The sequence below is a fragment of the Bos mutus genome, chromosome 19 (genome assembly GCF_027580195.1).
Source record: "Bos mutus isolate GX-2022 chromosome 19, NWIPB_WYAK_1.1, whole genome shotgun sequence".
NCBI lineage: Eukaryota > Metazoa > Chordata > Mammalia > Artiodactyla > Bovidae > Bos > Bos mutus.
Window position 1 is genome coordinate 62,173,994 of NC_091635.1, and position 20,681 is coordinate 62,194,674.

General features: G+C 37.0%; 2 pseudogenes; both read left to right on the forward strand.

Moving 5' to 3' along the window:
• The first annotated feature begins 511 nt into the window (after nucleotides 1-511).
• On the forward strand, nucleotides 512-1,566 carry LOC106700589 (olfactory receptor 4C16-like; annotated as a pseudogene).
• Nucleotides 1,567-15,315: 13,749 nt separating this feature from the next.
• Nucleotides 15,316-16,264, forward strand: LOC106700585 (olfactory receptor 4C46-like; annotated as a pseudogene).
• The last annotated feature ends 4,417 nt before the right edge of the window (nucleotides 16,265-20,681 follow it).

Below are 20,681 nucleotides of genomic sequence, written 5' to 3' on the forward strand. Positions count from 1 at the left end.
TATATCTATGTATAGCAATTATATGGCACATAAGTGTTTATGTATCATGGTTTTAACAGAGTTAAATGTGTAATGTGACTTTATATCATGAACCCCCAAAGGCAGTCATGTATATTCTAAATCCCAAGTGATGTACCATGAAAAACATGTGCCATAAAAATTTTGAATATGATAAGTGAAAGAAATAACAAAGACTTATCTCTTAACTACACATTCAACAAATTGGAAAATTTAATCAATAATGATATCAAACTTTCTAAAAAGCTTTCTGAAAAGAAAATCTTATGGGAAATTATTACTTTCAGAAGCTTATTTGAAACTCACAGTAAACCTTTGCAGTGGTCATTAAAAGTTATCACACTAAGTTTTAACATGAGTTATTAAGAAATCACAGGCACAATGGCTCCCAAAACCAATATTCCATAATATCATGTAACATCATATGAATTATTCCCTTATTTTTTACAGATTGATCATTTCACACTAATCTCTTCTCCTCTTTCATGAAATCATGCAACTGAAAAATAATGTGACTGAGTTTACTTTGTTTGGGTTGACACAAGATCCTGTTAGGAAGAAAATGGTGTTTGTTATTTTCTTGATTTTCTATTCAGGGACATTGGTGGGTAACCTGCTGATTATTGTTACTGTCAAGACCAGCCGGGCACTTGGGAGTCCAATGTACTTCTTCCTTTTCTATCTATCCTTATCTGATGCCTGCTTGTCTACTTCCATAGAAGCTCCTAGAATGATTGCTGATGTCCTTTTGAAGAAAACCACTATCTCTTTCAGTGAGTGCATGATCCAAGTCTTTGCATTCCGTTTCTGTGGCTGCCTGGAGATCTTCATCCTTATTCTTATGGCTGTTGACTGCTATGTGGCCATCTTCAAACCCTTACACTACACAACCATCATGAGAAATCAAGTCTGTGGTATGCTAATGTCCCTGGCCTGGTTGCGGTCATGTGTGCATTCATCATCTCAGGTTTTTTCTAGCCTTGAGTCTCCCTTTTTGTGGTTCCAATGTAATTGATAACTACTTCTGAAATGGCACACCACTTGCCTTGAAAGCCCTATGGACGGAGATGTATGGTAGGCTACAAATCCATGGCGTCGCAAAGAGTCGGACACGACTGAACGACTTCACTTTCACTTTCTTTCTATGACTTGCAGCCTTTGTTGAAACTTGCCTGTACAGACACCTATGTAACCAAACTACTCTTGGTGTCCAACAGCGGGGCCATCTGTACAGTGAGTTTGGTCATGCTGATGTTCTCCTATGCTATTATCTTGCATTATCTGAGAAACCACAGTGCTGATGGGAGGAAAAAAGCTCTCTCCACCTGCATCTCCCATACCATCGTGATCATCTTGTTCTTTGGTCCTTGCATATTTATATACACATGCTCTATCACCACCTTCTTCACAGATAATATGATAGCTGTGTTTTATACAATTGGAACACCTTTGTTCAACCCCCTGATTTATACCCTGAGGAATGCAGAAGTGAAAAATGCCATGAGGATATTATGGCAAAAGAAGTTGATTTCAGATGACAAAAGATGAGTAGAAATTTCAAAATTTATTCACTGCTTGCATTGACCTAGAAAAAGTCCTTAGAGACCATTCTTGTCTTATTGTAAATTTAGTATAATTCCATCTTAGGGTGTGACAGCCACTGCCCTTAAGACTAAAAATCAGTTTGCACACAAATACTTGTTAATGTTGAGTCAATTTTATGTAGAGGAAGAGAGGACACTAGGTATAAACAGGTTTTAAAGCCCAATATCTTAAATGTTGTGTCTGTATATCTCTAGCTTACCTGGCATTAAGATCTCTGAGGTTTTCATCTAATCTGTTTCCTGTCCTTCTTCACCTTGCTGTCTACTGTTTTGCTCTGATGTAACCTTGCCTTATATTCTTATATACACAGCTTAGTAATCTTTTTTGTTTCCTCAACATTTTATTAAAAGCATCTGTTTCTTGTATATTTTTGAGATTAGTTGTTTGTCAGTTGCTTCATTTGCTATTATTTTCTCCCATTCTGAAGGCTGTCTTTTCACCTTGCTAATAGTTTCCTTTGTTGTGCAGAAGCTTTTAAGTTTAATTAGGTCCCATTTGTTTATTTTTGCTTTTATCTCCAATATTCTGGGAGGTGGGTCATAGAGGATCCTGCTGTGATGTATGTTGGAGAGTGTTTTGCCTATGTTCTCCTCTAGGAGTTTTATAGTTTCTGGTCTTACGTTTAGATCTTTAATCCATTTTGAGTTTATTTTTGTGTAAGGTGTTAGAAAGTGTTCTAGTTTCATTCTTTTACAAGTGGTTGACCAGTTTTCCCAGTACCACTTATTAAAGAGATTGTCTTTAATCCATTGTATATTCTTGCCTCCTTTGTCAAAGATAAGGTGTCCATAGGTGCGTGGATTTATCTCTGGGCTTTCTATTTTGTTCCATTGATCAATATTTCTGTCTTTGTGCCAGTACCATACTGTCTTGATAACTGTGGCTTTGTAATAGAGCCTGAAGTCAGGTAGGTTGATTCCTCCAGTTCCATTCTTCTTTCTCAAGATCGCTTTGGCTATTCGAGGTTTTTTGTATTTCCATACAAATTGTGAAATTATTTGTTCTAGCTCTGTGAAGAATACCGTTGGTAGCTTGATAGGGATTGCATTGAATCTATAAACTGCTTTGGGTAGTATACTCATTTTCACTATATTTATTCTTCCGATCCATGAACATGAAGCAACGGACAAACAACTAATCTCAGAAATATACAAGCAACTCCTACAGCTCAACTCCAGAAAAATAAATGACCCAATCAAAAAGTGAGCCAAAGAACTAAATAGACATTTCTCCAAAGAAGACATACAGATGGCTAACAAACACATGAAAAGATGCTCAACATCACTCATTATCAGAGAAATGCATGTCAAAACCACTATGAGGTACCATCTCACGCCAGTCAGAATGGCTACGATCCAAAAGTCTACAAGCAATAAATGCTGGAGAGGGTGTGGAGAAAAGGGAACCCTCTTACACTGTTGGTGGGAATGCAAACTAGTACAGCCACTATGGAGAACAGTGTGGAGATTCCTTAAAAAACTGGAAATAGAACTGCCTTATGATCCAGCAATCCCACTGCTGGGCATACACACTGAGGAAACCAGAAGGGAAAGAGACATGTGTACCCCAATGTTCATTGCAGCACTGTTTATAATAGCCAGGACATGGAAGCAACCTAGATGTCCATCAGCAGATGAATGGATAAGAAAGCTGTGGTACATATACACAATGGAGTATTACTCAGCCATTAAAAAGAATACATTTGAATCAGTTCTAATGAGATGGATGAAACTGGAACCTATTATACAGAGTGAAGTAAGCCAGAAAGAAAAACACCAATACAGTATACTAACACATATATATGGAATTTAGAAAGATGGTAACAATAACCCTGTGTACGAGACTGCAAAAGAGACACCGATGTATAGATCAGTCTTATGGACTCTGTGGGAGAAGGAGAGGGTGGGGAGGTTTGGGAGAATAGCATTGAAATATGTATAATATCATGTATGAAACGAGTCGCCAGTCCAGGTTCGATGCACGGTACTGGATGCTTGGGGCTGGTGCACTGGGACGACCTAGTGGGAGGGTAGAGGAGTGAGGAGGGTTCAGGATGGGGAACGCGGGTATACCTGTGGCAGATTCATTTCGATATTTGGCAAAACTAATACAATATTGTAAAGTTTAAAAATAAAATTTAAAAAAAAAGCATCTGTTTCATTATATCTACTCAATGCTCTTCACTTAGATTTTTCCCCCTAATACTAATTCAAATAATTGCAGAAGCTTCAAGTAGTAAGAGACAGTATATAATCTAGTATTTCTTTCAATTATTCATTGTTCACTCCATATTCTTACCATATACTTAACCAGATTCTTCCTCTCAGATGGAAAGTTAACATTCTGATGTCATTTTGTTCAATATTAATAAATGTTTTAATTGTGAAGTTTAGCATTTTTAATAAAATCTACATTATGGTCCTGACATGACTGAAGTGACACATTGTGCTCCTAATTTGATTTCTTCCAATTTGGGGACAATATTAAGATTTTTCTTCAGTCATGCCAATCATGATATTGAAAACAAAATAACAGTGGACTATTATAAATATAGGATAGATGTTATAAATTAAATAGTTTTATGTGGGGCTGGAGATAGAGTGTAGACAGTTGATGATACTGAATTTCAAAATATTAATATATATTTAGCATTTAATGAGGTAAGTTAGAAGTTATTTATGCTTGTGAAAGAGTTATTTATGTACACATAAGCCTCTTGATGAAAGTGAAAGTGGAGAGTCAAAAAGTTGGCTTAAAGCTCAACATTCAGAAAATGAAGATCATGGCATCCGGTCCCATCACTTCATGGGAAATAGATGGGGAAACAGTGGAAACAGTGTCAGACTTTATTTTTCTGGGCTCCAAAATCACTACAGATGGTGACTGCAGCCATGAAATTAAAAGATGCTTACTCCTTGGAAGGAAAGTTATGACCAACCTAGATAGCATATTTCAATAACAGAGATATTACTTTGCCAACAAAGGTTCGTCTAGTCAAGGCTACAGTTTTTCCTGTGGTCATGTATGGATGTTAGAGTTGGACTGTGAAGAAGGCTGAGTGCTGAAGAATCGATGCTTTTGAACTGTGGTGTTGGAGAAGACTCTTGAGAGTCCCTTGGACTGCAAGGAGATGCAACCAGTTCATTCTGAAGGAGATCAGCCCAGGGATTTCTTTGGAAGGAATGATGCTAAAGCTGAAACTCCAATACTTTGGCCACCTCATGTGAAGAGGTGACTCATTAGAAAAGACTCTGATGCTAGGAGGGATTGGGGGCAGGAGAAGGGGACGACAGAGGATGAGATGGCTGGATGGCATCACTGACTCGATGGATGTGAGTCTCAGTGAACTCTGGGAGTTGGTGATGGACAGGGAGGACTGGTGTGCTGCGATTCATGGGGTCGCAAAGAGTCAGACACGACTGAGCAATGATCTGATCTAATATTAGTTATGAATTTCCTTTTTTTGAAACGGAAAACTGGGAATCAGGAAAAAGTATAGTGGTTTCTAGAAATTCCAAAGGAGAAGTAATGGGTTAAATAGGTAGTGCACAGGCCAATTTTAGGGAAGGAAAGCAATTCTGTTTTAGATACTTCAAGGACAAGATACAAATGAATGAGGCACATTAAAGATACTCAATATTGCTAAGTATTAGAGAAATGCAAATTAAAGCTACAGTAAGATGTCACCTCATAGCTTTCAGAACCATTCTGAAAATGGTCATCATTAAAAATGTCTACAAATGATAAATGCTGAAGAGGGTATGGGGAAATGGAAACTTATTCTCATTGCTGGTATGAATGTAAAATAATACAATAGCTAAGGAGAACAACATAGACGTTCCTTAAAAAACTCAATATACGTACTGTATGACCCAGCATACAGATCCTGGATATATGTTAGGAGAAAACCAGGATTCAAAAGGTTACATGGAGCCTGATGTTCATCACAGTTCCGTTTACAATAGCCAAGATTTGGAAGCAACTTAAATGTCATCAACAGATGAATGGAGAAACAAGATACCGTATGTGTATATATGTATATATATATATATATATATATATATATATATATACACACACACATACACACACAATGGAATATTACCCAACAGTTAAAAAGAAGAAAATATACCAATTACAGCAACAAGGTTGGATCTGAGATTATCATACAAAAGTGGAGTAAGTCAGAGAAAGACACATATCATATGATATGGCTTATATGCCAGAATCTTAAAATGAAAGATAGAAACAGACTTACTTATAAAACAGGAACACTCAGAAAACAAAAGTATGATAGCCAGGGGAAAAGGGGAGGGATAAACTGTGAGTTTAATATGTACATGCTTCTATATTTAAAATAGATAATCAAGAACCTACTGTATAGCACAGGGATCTCTGGTTAATATTCTGTAATAATCTAAATGGGAAAATCATTTAAAAACAAAGGATAATTGTATGGGTATAACTGAATCACTTCGGTGCATATATGCAATGAAAAAATTATTGTTAATCAACTGTATTGTAATATAAAATAAAAATACAAGAACAACTAAATGAACAAAAGCAAGGTTGTAAAATATTAATAAAAGAATAAACATAAAAATCATTGAAAAATAATTTAAAGCTCAGAAATAGACTTAAATAGATGAATTGTTTTACAAATATAAAGTAATTAAAGCAGAAAGAATATATATAATGGCCAAGCACACCGTGTCTGAGGGCACTAAGGCTGTCACCAAGTATAACAGCTCCAGGTAAATATAATATGTCTAACCACTGTTAACAGAGAAGGCAATGGCACCCCACTCCAGTACTCTTGCCTGGAAAACCCCATGGACGGAGGGCCTGGTGCGCTGTAGTCCATGGGGTCGCTAAGAGTCGGACACAACTGAGTGACTTCACTTTCACTTTACTATATTATATATTATATTATATAATATATATATTGTTCATATAATATATATTATATAATAGATATAATATATATACTATAATTAATATTATATATTATATATACATTATATATAATATAATATATGTTATATATAGTATAAATTTACATATAAAGTTTAACACATAAATTTATATATAATCTAAAATGTTGTACATATGAGCGTAGATACAATGTTTTTCTACTCTGTGGATAGCCTTTTTATTTTTAAAATGTATGATCTCTAATGATTAGAAGTTATATATATCACTTACAATTTAGTGATAAGACACCCAGAATTCCCATTTTAAATTGCACAGAGGTCTTAAAAAAAAGTTCGACAAAAAGGTATAGAAATTGTGTAAAATATAATAACATTTAAAATAATCAGCTTCAGTAGGTATCAAGAAAGCAAACTAAAACCTCAAACGTTTATCACTGATACTTCCTTGAATGACCAAAATGATACCAAGTGACAGAGATGTCAAATAACTCACTTTGTTGTTTTTTTTTCTTATCAGTATTTTTTATTTTATTTTTTATTTTACCAAACATTATTTTTAAATTTTTATTTATGTATTTTTTTTTTTTTTTACTTTACAATATTGTATTGGTTTTGCCATACATCAACATGCATCCACCACGGGAGTCTTCTAATGATTGTGCAAAACAAGTTTTGTATTCAAATACTTTTAAATGACTGTCATTAGTTTTATGGCCTCACTGCTCCAGCTCTCAAGAAATCAGTACTAGGTTCCCAGGAACTTTGATACTGATAATAAGAAAAGAGTTATTTCTCTGACTTGAGTGCACAAATTAACTACATCGCAGGCCCCAAGGCTGGAATACTGCTCTCCTTGTCATTCACATGGCATTTGTCCTTAGAAAACTAGACTTGTATAAGTGAGATTCACCTATTTTAGCTGCAAGTGCAGGGAATACAATTCCCCACTCAAGAATTAATGTTTCTCAAGCATATCTCTTCAGAATACCTGCTTCTAAGAAAAAGTCTTTCCGTCAAAGCAGAAAATTAGCTCCTGGGAAAGAAAAGAGCAGCTATAAGACAAAGTCCTTGAACCTGTATTGGAACCTTGTTAAATATCCACACATGCAATTGAAAATGTCTTTATCTGTTATTTACATTTCCAGAGTACTTGTCAAGAGTTGAAAGACCCATTTGGAGGTGTTTCCACCACATTTTCTGCCTGCTGACTTTTGAAGTAGACAGCAGGAGAAAGGAACAGCAGAGGATGAGATGGTTGGATGGCATTACCCACTCAATGGACATGAGTTTGGGTAAACTCCGGGAGTTGGTGATGGACAAGGAGTCCTGGCATGCTATGGTTCATGGGGTTGCAAAGAGTGGGACACGACTGAGTAACTGAACTGAACTGAACTGATCCATGGATGATCATTTCTCTATGGTTTTCTAAATCAATTTATTCTAAATTCAAGTTCCAGGTTGTGTGTGTGTGTGTGTGTGTGTGTGTGTGAAATTTCTTTGGCTCTTTAGGCTAGAAGGAAATATGTAAACATATAGAATGGTTTATATACTATTGATTTGATATTGATTTATCAGAATAACTTCTTGCTGAATGTGTCACATCTTTCATAAAAAGTTCCTTATCCTAAAATTAGGTCAATTTGAAGATGGGATTAGTTCTGAATATCCTCAAATATCATTAATATCATCTAAGACAAGAAGGTAAGTTCTTCAAAAATGGTGATGCTTAGTAAAGATTGTTACTTATGTATATTTTGGTTGTTGAGCCACTCAGTCGTGTCTGAGTTGTTGTGACCCCATGGACTGAAGCACGCCAGGCTTCCTTATCCTTCACCCCTTCACGATCTCCTAGAGCTTACTCAAACTCATGTACATTGGAATGAGTTTATATATATATATGATATATACACATATGCATATACATATATATATACACACTAATTATGTTTTAACACTTTTCAAAAACAATAGCAATTTTAAATAGTTAAGTTTAATTTTAATTGCAAAAGAAAGAATTCACCTCATTCTGCAAAATATTGAAAATGACAGTTCCAGTGACTGAGCATATTAGATTGGGAATCAGAAACACCAGACAAGAATCTTGACTTTTTCAACTTGCAACTTGATCTGGGGAGAATTTCTTGGAGACTTTACATTTTTATTTCTTTTAATATCAAGTTAGAAGGATAATCCACCTCATAGGCTGTGAGGAGAATACAAATGTATCAAGCACACTGCTGAAGACACACAGTGGAACTTTACCTATATTTATGACTATGTATCCAGAATTAGGAAGACTTGACTTATTTTTTTAAATAATACAGAAAAAAAAAAAAACCCTACATTAAACTGGAATGTTAGGTCCATGAATCAATGCAAATTGGAAGTGGTCAAACAGAGATGGCAAGAGTGAATGTCAACATTCTAGGAATCAGGGAACTAAAATGAACTGGAATGGGTGAATTTAACTCAGATGACCATTATATCTACTACTGTGGGCAAGAATCCCTTAGAAGAAATGGAGTAGCCATCATGGTCAACAAAAGAGTCTGAAATGCAGTACTTGGATGCAATCTCAAAAATGACAGAATGATCTCTGTTCGTTTCCAAGGCAAACCATTCAATATCACAGTAATCCAAGTCTCTGCCCCAACCAGTAATGCTGAAGAAGCTGACGTAGAATGGTTCTCTGAGGACCTACAAGACCTTTTAGAACTAACACCCAAAAAAGATGTCCTTTTCATTATAGGGGACTGGAATGCAAAAGAAGGAAGTCAAGAAACACCTGGAGTAACAGGCAAATTTGGCCTTGGGATATGGAATGAAGCAGGGCAAAGGATAATAGAGTTTTGCCAAGAGAATGCACTGATCATAGCAAACACCCTCTTCCAACAACACAAGAGAAGACTCTACACATGGACATCAACAGATGGTCAACACTGAAATCAGATTGATTATACTCTTTGCAGCCAAAGATGGAGAAGCTCTATAGAGTCAGCAAAAACAAGACAGGAGCTGACTGTGGCTCAGATCATGAGCTCCTTATTGCCAAATTCAGACTTAAATTGAAGAAAGTAGGGAAAACAACAAGACCAGTCAGGTATGACCTAAATCAAATCCCTTATGATTATACAATGGAAGTGAGAAATCGATTTAAGGGCCTAGATCTGATAGATAGAGTGCCTGATGAACTATGGACAAAGGTTCGTGACATTGTACAGGAGACAGGGATCAAGACCATCTGCATGGAAAAGAAATGAAAAAAAGCAAAGTGGCTGTGTGAGGAGGCCTTGCAAATAGCTGTGAAAAGAAGAGAAGTGAAAAGCAAAGGAGAAAAGGAAAGATATAAGCATCTGAATGCAGAGTTCCAAAGAATAGCAAGAAGAGATAAAAAAGCCTTCCTCAGTGATCAATGCAAAGAAATAGAGGAAAACAACAGAATGGGAAAGACTACAGATCTATTCAAGAAAACTAGAGATACCAAGGGAATATTTCATGCAAAGATGGGCTCAATAAAGGAGAGTAGTGGCATGGACCTAACAGAAGCAGAAGATATTAAGAAGAGGTGGCAAGAATACACAGAAGAACTGTGTAAAAACGATCTTCAAGACCAAGATAATCATGATGGCATGATCATTCACCTAGTACCAGACATCCTGGAATGTGAAGTCAAGTGGGCCTTAGAAAGCATCACTATGAACAAAGCTAAAGAACGTGATGGAATTCCAGTTGAGCTATCTCAAATCCTGAGGGATGATGCTGTGGAAGTGCTGCACTCAATATGCCAGCAAATTTGGAAAAGTCAGCAGTGGCCACAGGACTGGAAAAGGTCAGTTTTCATTTCAATCCCAAAGAAAGGCAATGCCAAAGAATGCTCAAACTACTGCACAATTGCACTCATCTCACACGCTAGTAAAGTAATGCTCAAAATTCTCCAAGCCAGACTTCAGCAATACATGAACTGTGAACTTCCAGCTGTCCAAGCTGGTTTTAAAAAAGGCAGAGGAACCAGAGATCAAATTGCCCACATCCGCTGGATTATGGAAAATGCAAGAGAGTTCCAGAAAAACATCTATTTCTGTTTTATTGTCGATGCCAAAGCCTTTGACTGTGTGAATCACAAAAAACTGTGGAAAATTCTGAAAGAGATGGGAATACCAGATCACCTGACCTACCTCTTGAGAAATTTGTATGCAGGTCAGGAAGCAACAGTTAGAACTGAACATGGAACAACAGACTGGTTCCAAATAGGAAAAGGAGTACAGCAAGGCTGTATATTGTCACCCTGCTTATTTAACTTGTACACAGAATACATCTTGAGAAACGCTAGGCTGGAAGAAGCACAAGTTGGAACCAAGATTGGCAGACGAAATATCAATAACCTCAGATATGCAGATGCCACCACCCTTATGGCAGAAAGTGAAGAGGAACTAAGTAGCCTCTTGATGAAAGTGAAAGAGGAGAGTGAAAAATTGGCTTAAAGCTCAACATTCAGGAAATAAAGATCATGGCATCTGGTCCCATTACTTCATGAGAAATAGATGGGGAAACAATGTCAAACTTTATTCTTTTGGGCTCCAATATCACTGCCGATGGTGATTGCAGACATCAAATTAATTAAAAGACAATTACTCCTTGGAAGGAAATTATGACCAAGCTAGCAGAGACATTACTTTGCCAACAAAGGTTCATCTAGTCAAGGCTATGGTTTTTCCAGTGGTCATGTATGGACGTGAGAGTTGGACTGCGAAGAAAGCTGAGCACTGAAGAGTTGATGGTTTTGAACTGTGGTGTTAGAGAAGACTCTTGCGAGTCCCTTGAAATGCAAGGAGATCCAAGCAGTCCATTCTAAAGGAGATGGGTCCTGGGTGTTCTTTGGAAGGTATGATGCTAAAGCTGAAACTCCAGTACTTTGGCCACATCATACGAAGAGGCCACTCATTGGAAAAGACTCTGATGCTGGAAGGTATTGCGGGCAGGAGGAGAAGGTGAGGACAGAGAACGAGATGGCTGGATTGCATCACCAACTCTATGGATGTCAGTTTGTGTGAACTCCCGGAGTTGGTGATGGACAGGGAGGCCTGGCATGGTGCAGTTTATTGGTCGCAAATAGTCAGACGTGACTGAGTGACTGGACTGAACTGAAATTGAGAAACAGTCATCTCCAATTTTAAAGAAGCCAAAGAGACCCATATTATGCACTGCAGTTGCTCCAAGGATGTGTTCTACATACCCATTTTTGGACTAAACAATTGATGGTTTGTATCAATCAATACTTATTTATTTTCACGTGTGAAGTATATTTAAATTTTATTTTCATTTTCATAATGAGTCTTAAATACTAAAAGAAGATCTGATGGCAAAATAATTTCGTCAAAGGTTAGAGTACTGTGTCTTGCAAATTTCATCTTGATCAGTCAAATTTTTCATCTCTCAAATTAGGTTAATGACATAATTAATAGTATTATGTACTATGATTGTTTCTTATCTGTCATATGGATGGAATGATACCATTCACATAGATTTAGTCCATATCATTTCTCTACACAGATGTAGATGCTCTCACAGGCAGCTCCATCTGTGTTTTAAAGCCAAAAGTTCCATTCCATTATATATATATATATATATATATATATATATATATGCACCCTTTGCAAGGACTTATTTCTTCATTTTGCAGTTTATTAATATATCACATTTCACCTCTGATTATCTGTGGCTTGGTGTACTAACAGTCCAGAAGTGTACTCTTTGAAAAGGAACTGGCTTTTTCTTCTGACCACCCACCTCCAAATCCCCCATTATTTTCTCCAGAGATAATGAACTGCAGTTAATTGCTGTGTGTGCATTTATTTGCTTATTTAACTTATATGCAGAGTACATCATGAGAAATGCTGGGCTGGAGGAAGCATAAGCTGGAATCAAGATTGCTGGGAGAAATATTAATAACCTCAGATATGCAGATGACACCACCCTTATGGCAGAAAGTGAAGAAGAACTAAAGAGCCTCTTGATGAAAATGAAAGAGGAAAGTGAAAAAGTTGTCTTAAAGCTCAACATTCAGAAAACTAAGATCATGGCATCTGGTCCTATCACTTCATGGAAAATAGATGAGGGAAGAGTGGAAACAGTGGCTGACTTTATTTCTGGGGGCTCCAAAAATCATTGCAGATGGTGATTGCAGCCATGAAATAAAAGACACTTACTCCTTGGAAGAAAAGTTATGACCAACCTAGACAGCATATTAAAGGGCAGAGACATTACTATGTCAACAAAGGTCCATCTAGTCAAGGCTATGATTTTTCCAGTGGTTGTGTATGGATGTGAGATTTAGGTTGTGAAGAATGCTGAGCGCCAAAGAATTGATGCTTTTGAACTGTGGTGTTGGAGAAGACTCTTTAGAGTCTCTTGGACTGCAAGGAGATACAACCAGTCCATCCTAAAGGATATCAGTCCTGGGTGTTTATTGGAAGGACTGATGTTGAAGCTGAAACTCCAACACTTTGGCTACCTGATGTGAAGAGCTGACTCATTTGCAAAAACTCAGATGCTGGGAAATATTGAGGGCAGGAGGAGAAGGGGATGACAGAGGATGAGATGGTTAGATGGCATCACCAATTCAATGGGCATGGTTTTGGGTGGACTCTGGCAGTTGGTGATAGGGAGGCCTGGCGTGCTGTGCTTCATGGGGTAGCAAAGAGTTAGACACGACTGAGAGACTGAACTGAACTGAACTGATTTGAATAACTGTATTTTTTGAATGACAATGGGTCATACTTACATCTGATTTTTAAAGTGTTACTTAATAGTGTTGGCTTCGCTGGTAACCCAACTTGTAAAGAATCTCCCTGCAATGCAGGAGACCCAGTTGGATTCCTGGGTCAAGATCCCCTGGAGAAGGGATAGGGGACCCACTCCAGCATTTTTGGATTCTTTGGTTGTTCAGACAGTGAAGAATCTGCCCATAGTGATAGAGACCTGGGTTTGATCCCTGGATTGGGAAGATCCCCTGGAGGAGGTCATGGCAACCCACTCCAGTGTTCTTGCCTGGAGAATCCCTATGGACAGAGGAAATGGTGGTCTACAGTCCATGGGGTCACAAAGAGTCAGACATGACTGAGTGACTATGCACAACACAACACTTAATAGTGTGGGCATCTTTGTGTGTGAGTATGTGTGCTTCTGCCTCGTCATTTTCCTGTTGTCTGGTCTGTCTATCTGTGTTCATTGCTTTAATAGCTGCCTCCTATTCTGTGAGTCATTAAACCTAATCCTCATGATGGGATATGTCCTTATCTTGTAAATAACTGTACAACCAGCATCGTTGCACACAATTCTTCATGCCTTTATCTGTTTCCTCAGGATAAACTCCTAGAAATGGGGTTGTTAGAGCAAAGGTAGATGGAGGGCCCAGGAAGCTTTGCCAGCCTGAAACTCTCTTTGGGAGTTATGAGAACCCATATCCTTTCAGCTGTCCCCAATGTTCATTGCCCATATGGGCTTGCCTGCCAATATTAAGTCACACATCTTGGGCTGAAGCTCTACACTTAAATTTGCATTGTTCTTTATTTGCTCAATGTGTCCATTCTTTTTCTATCACCACAAAGTATGAAGTAGTGATAGTGGTAAAGAACCCGCCTGCCAATTCAGGAGATGTAAGCTATGTGGGTTCAATCTCGATGTTAGGAAGATCCCCTGGAGAAGAAAGTGGCAATCCACTCCAGTATTTTTGCCTGGAAAATCCCGTGGGCAGAGAAATCTGTTTGGATACAGTCCATGGGTTTGCAAAAGTCAGACATGACTGAAGCAACTTAGCATGCACACAGTCATACCATGTGTATAGTAATCTATCATTAGAGTGTATTTATAAGTTGTTACAAAGTTACTGGATTTAGGAAACATGTTAATTCCTTTTCAGTACCTCCTGCATCTTTTCAGTACTTTCCCATTACCAATGCTCTGTTACACTTTATGTCAACTCATATACAGTGATTCTAGTGTTGTTGTTTTATCCCCTTATACAAAATCACACAGATATCCTTATTGGAATTCTATGCAACATTCCCTCTTTTACAAATCTCTCTCATCCTTATACTCACAGTCCCAATTACCTTGCATGGTTTCCTATTTCCTAAGAGTAACAGAAAAATCCATTGGCTTTACATTCATAGCCTTTACATTCATTTTCAACTTCTTGGACTTAGCTATTACTATGTGCTCACTCAGTCATATTTGACTCCTTGCAACCCCATGGACTGTAGACTACCAGGTTCCTCTCTCTACGGGATTTTAAAGGCAAGAGATGCAGTGGGTTGCCATTTACTTTTACAGGGAATCTTCCTAACTCAGGGATTGAAACTGCCTCTCCCCTATCTCTTGCATTGGTAGGCAGATTCTTTCCCACTGAACCACCTGGGAAGCCCTGCTACTACTATGTGTAAGACCTGTTGATTCACATTAGGTTTTGGGTCATCTCTCATGATTAAATGAGCACAGATGGTCTCCAATCTGTGTGTTCATATAGTTCCTCATATCTCCAACTATAAACATATGGTAGGAGAGAATTTGAGTTAACTTTAAGAGATCAGACATATTTTTGCCTATATCAAAAGAAAACAACAACAACAACAACAAAAAAAAAACTTCACAACTCACAGCTGAATAGAATTTGACATTTGTTACATGGAAAGGATAATGAATTCAAGATTGAGCTAATATGTTTTTTTTTTTTCAGGTAATGTAATTAACTATGATATACATGGAGAATAGGAACAACGTGACAGAGTTTGTTCTACTGGGACTCACACAGAATCCAAAGATGCAGAAAATAATATTTTCTGTGTTTCTGGCCATGTACATTGTCTCTATGGTAGGGAATGTGTTCATCTTCGTCACCATCACAGCCAGCCCATTATTGGGGTGCCCAATGTACTTTTTCCTGGCTCATCTCTCTTTTATTGATGCTTGTTATTCCTCTGTAAATAACCATAAATTGATTGTAGATTCACTCCATGAAACAAAAAACAGCCCTTTCAATGAATGCATGACTCAGATCTTTGGGGAACACTTATTTGGAGCTGCTGATGTCATCCTGCTCACTGTGATGGCCTATGACTGCTATGTGGCCATCTGAAAGCCCTTGTAGTACACAAGCATCATGAACTGGAGGGTGTGTTGGCTGCTAATCAGAGTGGTATGGGTCGGAGGCTTTCTTCATGCAACCATTCAGATTCTTTCATCTTCCATTTACCTTTCTGTGGCCCTAATGTCATAGATCACTGTATGTGTGATCTCAAGCCTTTGCTTGATCTTGTATGCATTGATACCCACATTCTAGGACTCGTTGTTGCTGCCAACAGTGATTTTCTCTGTCTGTTAAACTTCCTCCTCTTGATGGGCTCCTATATGGTCATTCTGTGCTAAGGAACCACGGTTTGGAGACAAGGCACAAGGCCCTCTCCACTTGTGTCTCCCACATCACAGTGGTCATCATACTCCTTGTGCCCTGCATTTTTGTGTACCTGAGACCAGCAGCTACTTTTCCTATTGATAAAGCAGTTACTGTGTTTTACCCTATGATAACTACCATGTTAAATCCCTTAATCCATACCTTGAGAAATGCACAGATGAAAAATGCCATTAGAAATTTGTGTAACAGAAAAGCTATTTCAGGTGATAAAAAAGTGGTACACAGAGATGAGCATTGATTCTCCTGGTGAAAAGTTCAAAAGGACATTGCTGATGCTTTCAGCAAGACTATCTATGAGATAAGATGAAGGTAAAATAAATAGCCACCACAAATCATAGATCCTGCAAGAGGCAGAATAAATGAGTGCAAGAAAAGTCAGGAAAAATTTAGCAGACCACTTTTTCATGTTTGGAACATTCTACCAAGTTGAATCTTAGTTTTTCTAGTTTAATCAGTGTATATGACTTAGTAAACTTCTAATAAAGCAAAATAAACTTAAAAAGCACTGATATTGAGCAGTAATCTCTGTAAAAATCCAATGAAGTGGACATTGCTACTATCCTCATTTTACAGGTGGGGAAGCAAGCAGAAAGTTCCAAAAGATAAATACTGAAGAATGATTAACCTGTATCTAGCTGACACCTCAGACCATGTTCTTAGCTGCCAAGATTTGTTGCCAGACAATGATGACAGATAGGAAATGGAATTATACTACTTCCATTTACTGAAACAGGAACTCTGCTGAAACACACACACACACACACACACACACAATTTTATATATGGTATGTAATACTATGGTTTGTAACTACCTTAAGGGTTTAAAGTAATGGGCCATTTAACCTCAAAGGGATATGTAAGTTATGTTACACTGTATTTCCAAATTTTCTTTGGAAAAAAAATTGTTTTAAGAATCATTTTGTTTTGCTTATGTCATGATCTTATCCTGATTATCCATCAAAAAATACGATGATTCAAGTAAAAGAATAGCTTAATGTCAGGCAGATTTTTTTAAAATTAAATCAACTAAAAGTCAAACTGTCTATAATACTTACCTGCACAATAAACTGTGGAAAATTCTGAAAGAGATGGGAATACCAGACCACCTGACCTACCTCTTGAGAAACCTATATGCAGGTCAGGAAGCAACATTTAGAACTGGACATGGGACAACAGACTGGTTCCAAATAGTAAAAGAAGTGTGTCAAGGCTGTATATTGTCACCCTGCTTATTTAACTTATATGCATAGTACATCATGAGAAATGCTGGGCTGGATGAAGGCCAAACTGGAATCAAGATTGCTGGGAGAAATATCAATAACCTAAGATATGCAGATGACACCACCCATATGGCAGAAAACAAAGAGGAACAAAAGAACCTCTTGGTTAAATTAGAAGAGGAGAATGAAAAAGTTGACTTAAAACTCAAAATCCAAAAAACAAAGATCATGCCATCTTGTCCCATCACTTCATGGCAAATAGATGGGGAAACAGTGGAAAAAGTCAAAGGCTTTATTTATTGGGGCTCCAAAATCACTAGAGGTGGTGACTGAAGCCATGAAATTAAAAGATGCTTGCTCCTTGGAAGGAAAGCTATGACCAAGCTAGACAGCATATTAAAAAGCAGAGACCCTAATTTACCAATACCAAGGTCCATATAGTCAAAGATATGGTTTTCCAGTAGTCATATATGAATGTGAGAGTTGAACCATAAAGAAAGCTGTGTGCTGAAGAATTGACGCATTTGAACTGTAGTGTTGGAGAAGACTTTTGAGAGTCCCTTGGACTGCAAGGAGATTAAACCTGTTCATCTTGAAGGAAATCAGTCCTGAATATTCATTGGAGGACTAAAGCTGAAGCTGAAACTCCAATAATTTGACCATCTGATGCAAAGAACTGACTCACTGGAAAAACTTCAAAGCTGGAAAAGATTGAAGGCAGTAGGAGAAGGGGACAACAGAGGATGAGATGGTTGGATGGCATCACCGACTTAATGGACATGAATTTGAGAAAACTCCTGGAGTTGGTGATGGACAGGGAAGCTTGGCAAGCTGAAGTCCATTGGGTCACAAGAATCGGACATGATTGAGGGGCTGAAATGAACTGAACTGAGGAATGGAGTCGTCTCTTTGGCAAGTGATGCCAATAAACAGGTATCAAAAACAAAATGAGCTTGGAACCTTACCTCCCTTTATATGAAGGTTAACTCAAAATAGGTCAAGAACAAAATGTACAATTGACACTATGGAATTCATAGTAGAAAACAAAGGGAGAAATTTTCAAGACCTTGGATTAAGAAACAGTTTCTCAAATATAGCAATAAAATAACAGGTAACAAAAGAAAAATAGATGAATTTGATTTCCCTAAAGTTAAAAACTCTTGTGCATCAAAGGAAACCATCAAGAAATTGAAAGCTGGAGAACATTTCTGATGGTTATGTAACGTGATGTCATGTAGTGAATACACAGTTATTACTCATAAAGTTAAATACAGAATTGCCACAGGATCTAGGAATTCCTCTCCTAGACAATCAAACAGAAAAATTGCAAACAAGTATTCAAACAAGTTTGTATAAATACTTGCAGTAGCACTATTTGCAATAGCCAAAATACCCCCAAATTACTAATAACCCATGAATGAATAATAGACTTTTGCTCTATCCATGCAATAGGATATTAATTCATGGCAAAAATGAATGGAGTACTAATATGTGCTACAATATAAATAAACTTCGAAAACATGTTAGGACAAATAACCAAAAAGACCATATATTATTTGATTCTACATATATAAAATGCCCAGAATAAGCAAATTCAGAGAAAACAAAAATTCCTTAGTGGTTTCCAGGTCCTAGGGGTAAGGAGAAATGGTAATATGATAACTGACTTAACTGACAAGTGATGATGAGAATATTCTGCAACAAGAGTCCTCTGATGATTGCACAACATTACTGATGTGTTGAGTCAAAGAATTCCATAGTTTTAAAATTTTAAAATAATGAATTTTGCCCCAACAAAAATCACTAATACACATTTTTAAGTAAATGAAATTGAATTAATCACAAATTGAAATTTCTGGAAAGGAGTAAAATCTTAACAGGTAATTCTAGATATATTTCTTTTCAAATTTATGAAAAAATAGCAAGAGAGTAAGAGATACTGTGAACAAATTTAAAAGCCAGATAATTTGACAACTTAAAATCTAATCTATCATAAAATTATTACAAAATCTAACTAAAGAAAATTAAAAAAGAATAGTTCTATGACAATTGAATACATTAACTGTGTTTAACGTGTACAAAAAATAAGTGAAGAGGAATTGACAACTAATGCCCATGGAAAAAAACTACCTCACAGCCTGCTTTGGTTATTAAAAGTTTATAAAAAAAAAAATCACTCCATGCCCAATAAATTCAACTTTTGAATTTCAAAATACATTTTTAAAATAAGTAACAAAAATTCTCAAAAAAAATTTTCAGAAAATAGAGAATTCTCAGCACATCATTTTTATGAAACTACCATAACCTACATACCAAGTTGTATTATTACAAAGAATATAAAATATATACATTATGAACATATTAAGCAAAATGCCAATGAATGAGTTCTGTCATTTTAAAAAGTAATTATTCAGCATGACTGTATAATCTATTCCAGTAGTAAAACACTGTTTAACTTTCAAAAATTGATCAATGATATTTACTAAATTTAAAGAATAAAGGAGAAGAATCTCATGACCAGTTCAATAGATGTATGCAAATTGAAAACTTTCAATTTAAATTTAAGAATTAAAGTAAGAGAAAATGAAGGATGAAAGGAATTGATTCAATCTGAGAGAGTATCTGAATAATACCTGCATCTATCATCATACTTAACTGAATTCTAATACTGGAAACAAGTCATGTCTGCCCTCTGCTAATTTCTGTTCTGCATTGTACCCCAAATTCTAGTCATTAAATTTAAAACAAAAGAAAAACAGAATAGAAAAGCAGCAATATTATATAAACATCTATGTGCATTACTTTGTCAACAATGGTCAGTCTATTCAAGGCTATGGTTTTTCCAGTGGTCATGTATGGATGTGAGAGTTGGACTATAAAGGAAGCTGAGTTCAGAAGAATTGATGCTTTTGAACTGTGGTATTGGAGAAGACTCCTGAGAGTCCCATGGACTGCAAGGAGATCCAACCAGCAAAGGAAATCAGTCCTGAATATTCATTGAAAGGACTGATGCTGAGGTTGAAACTCCAGTACTTTGGCCACATGATAAGAAGAGCTGACTCATTTGAAAAGAGCTTGATGCTGGGAAAGTTTGAGGGCCGGAGGAGAAGGGGGCGACAGAGGATGAGATGTTTGGATGCTATCACTGACTCAATGGACATGGATTTATGTGGATTCCGGGAGTTGGTGATGGACAGGGAGGCATGGCATGCTGTGATTCATGGTTTTGCAGAGTTGGACATGACCGAGTGACTGAACTGATACTGATGTGCATAATTATATGGGTAGAAAATGCTAAAGTGAAAGTGTTAGTCACTCAGTCATATCTGACTCTAGATCATCACATGGACTGTAGCCCACCAGGCTCCTCTGACCATGAAATTCTCCAGGCAAGACTACTTGAATGTGTTGCCATTCCCTTCTCCAGGGTATCTT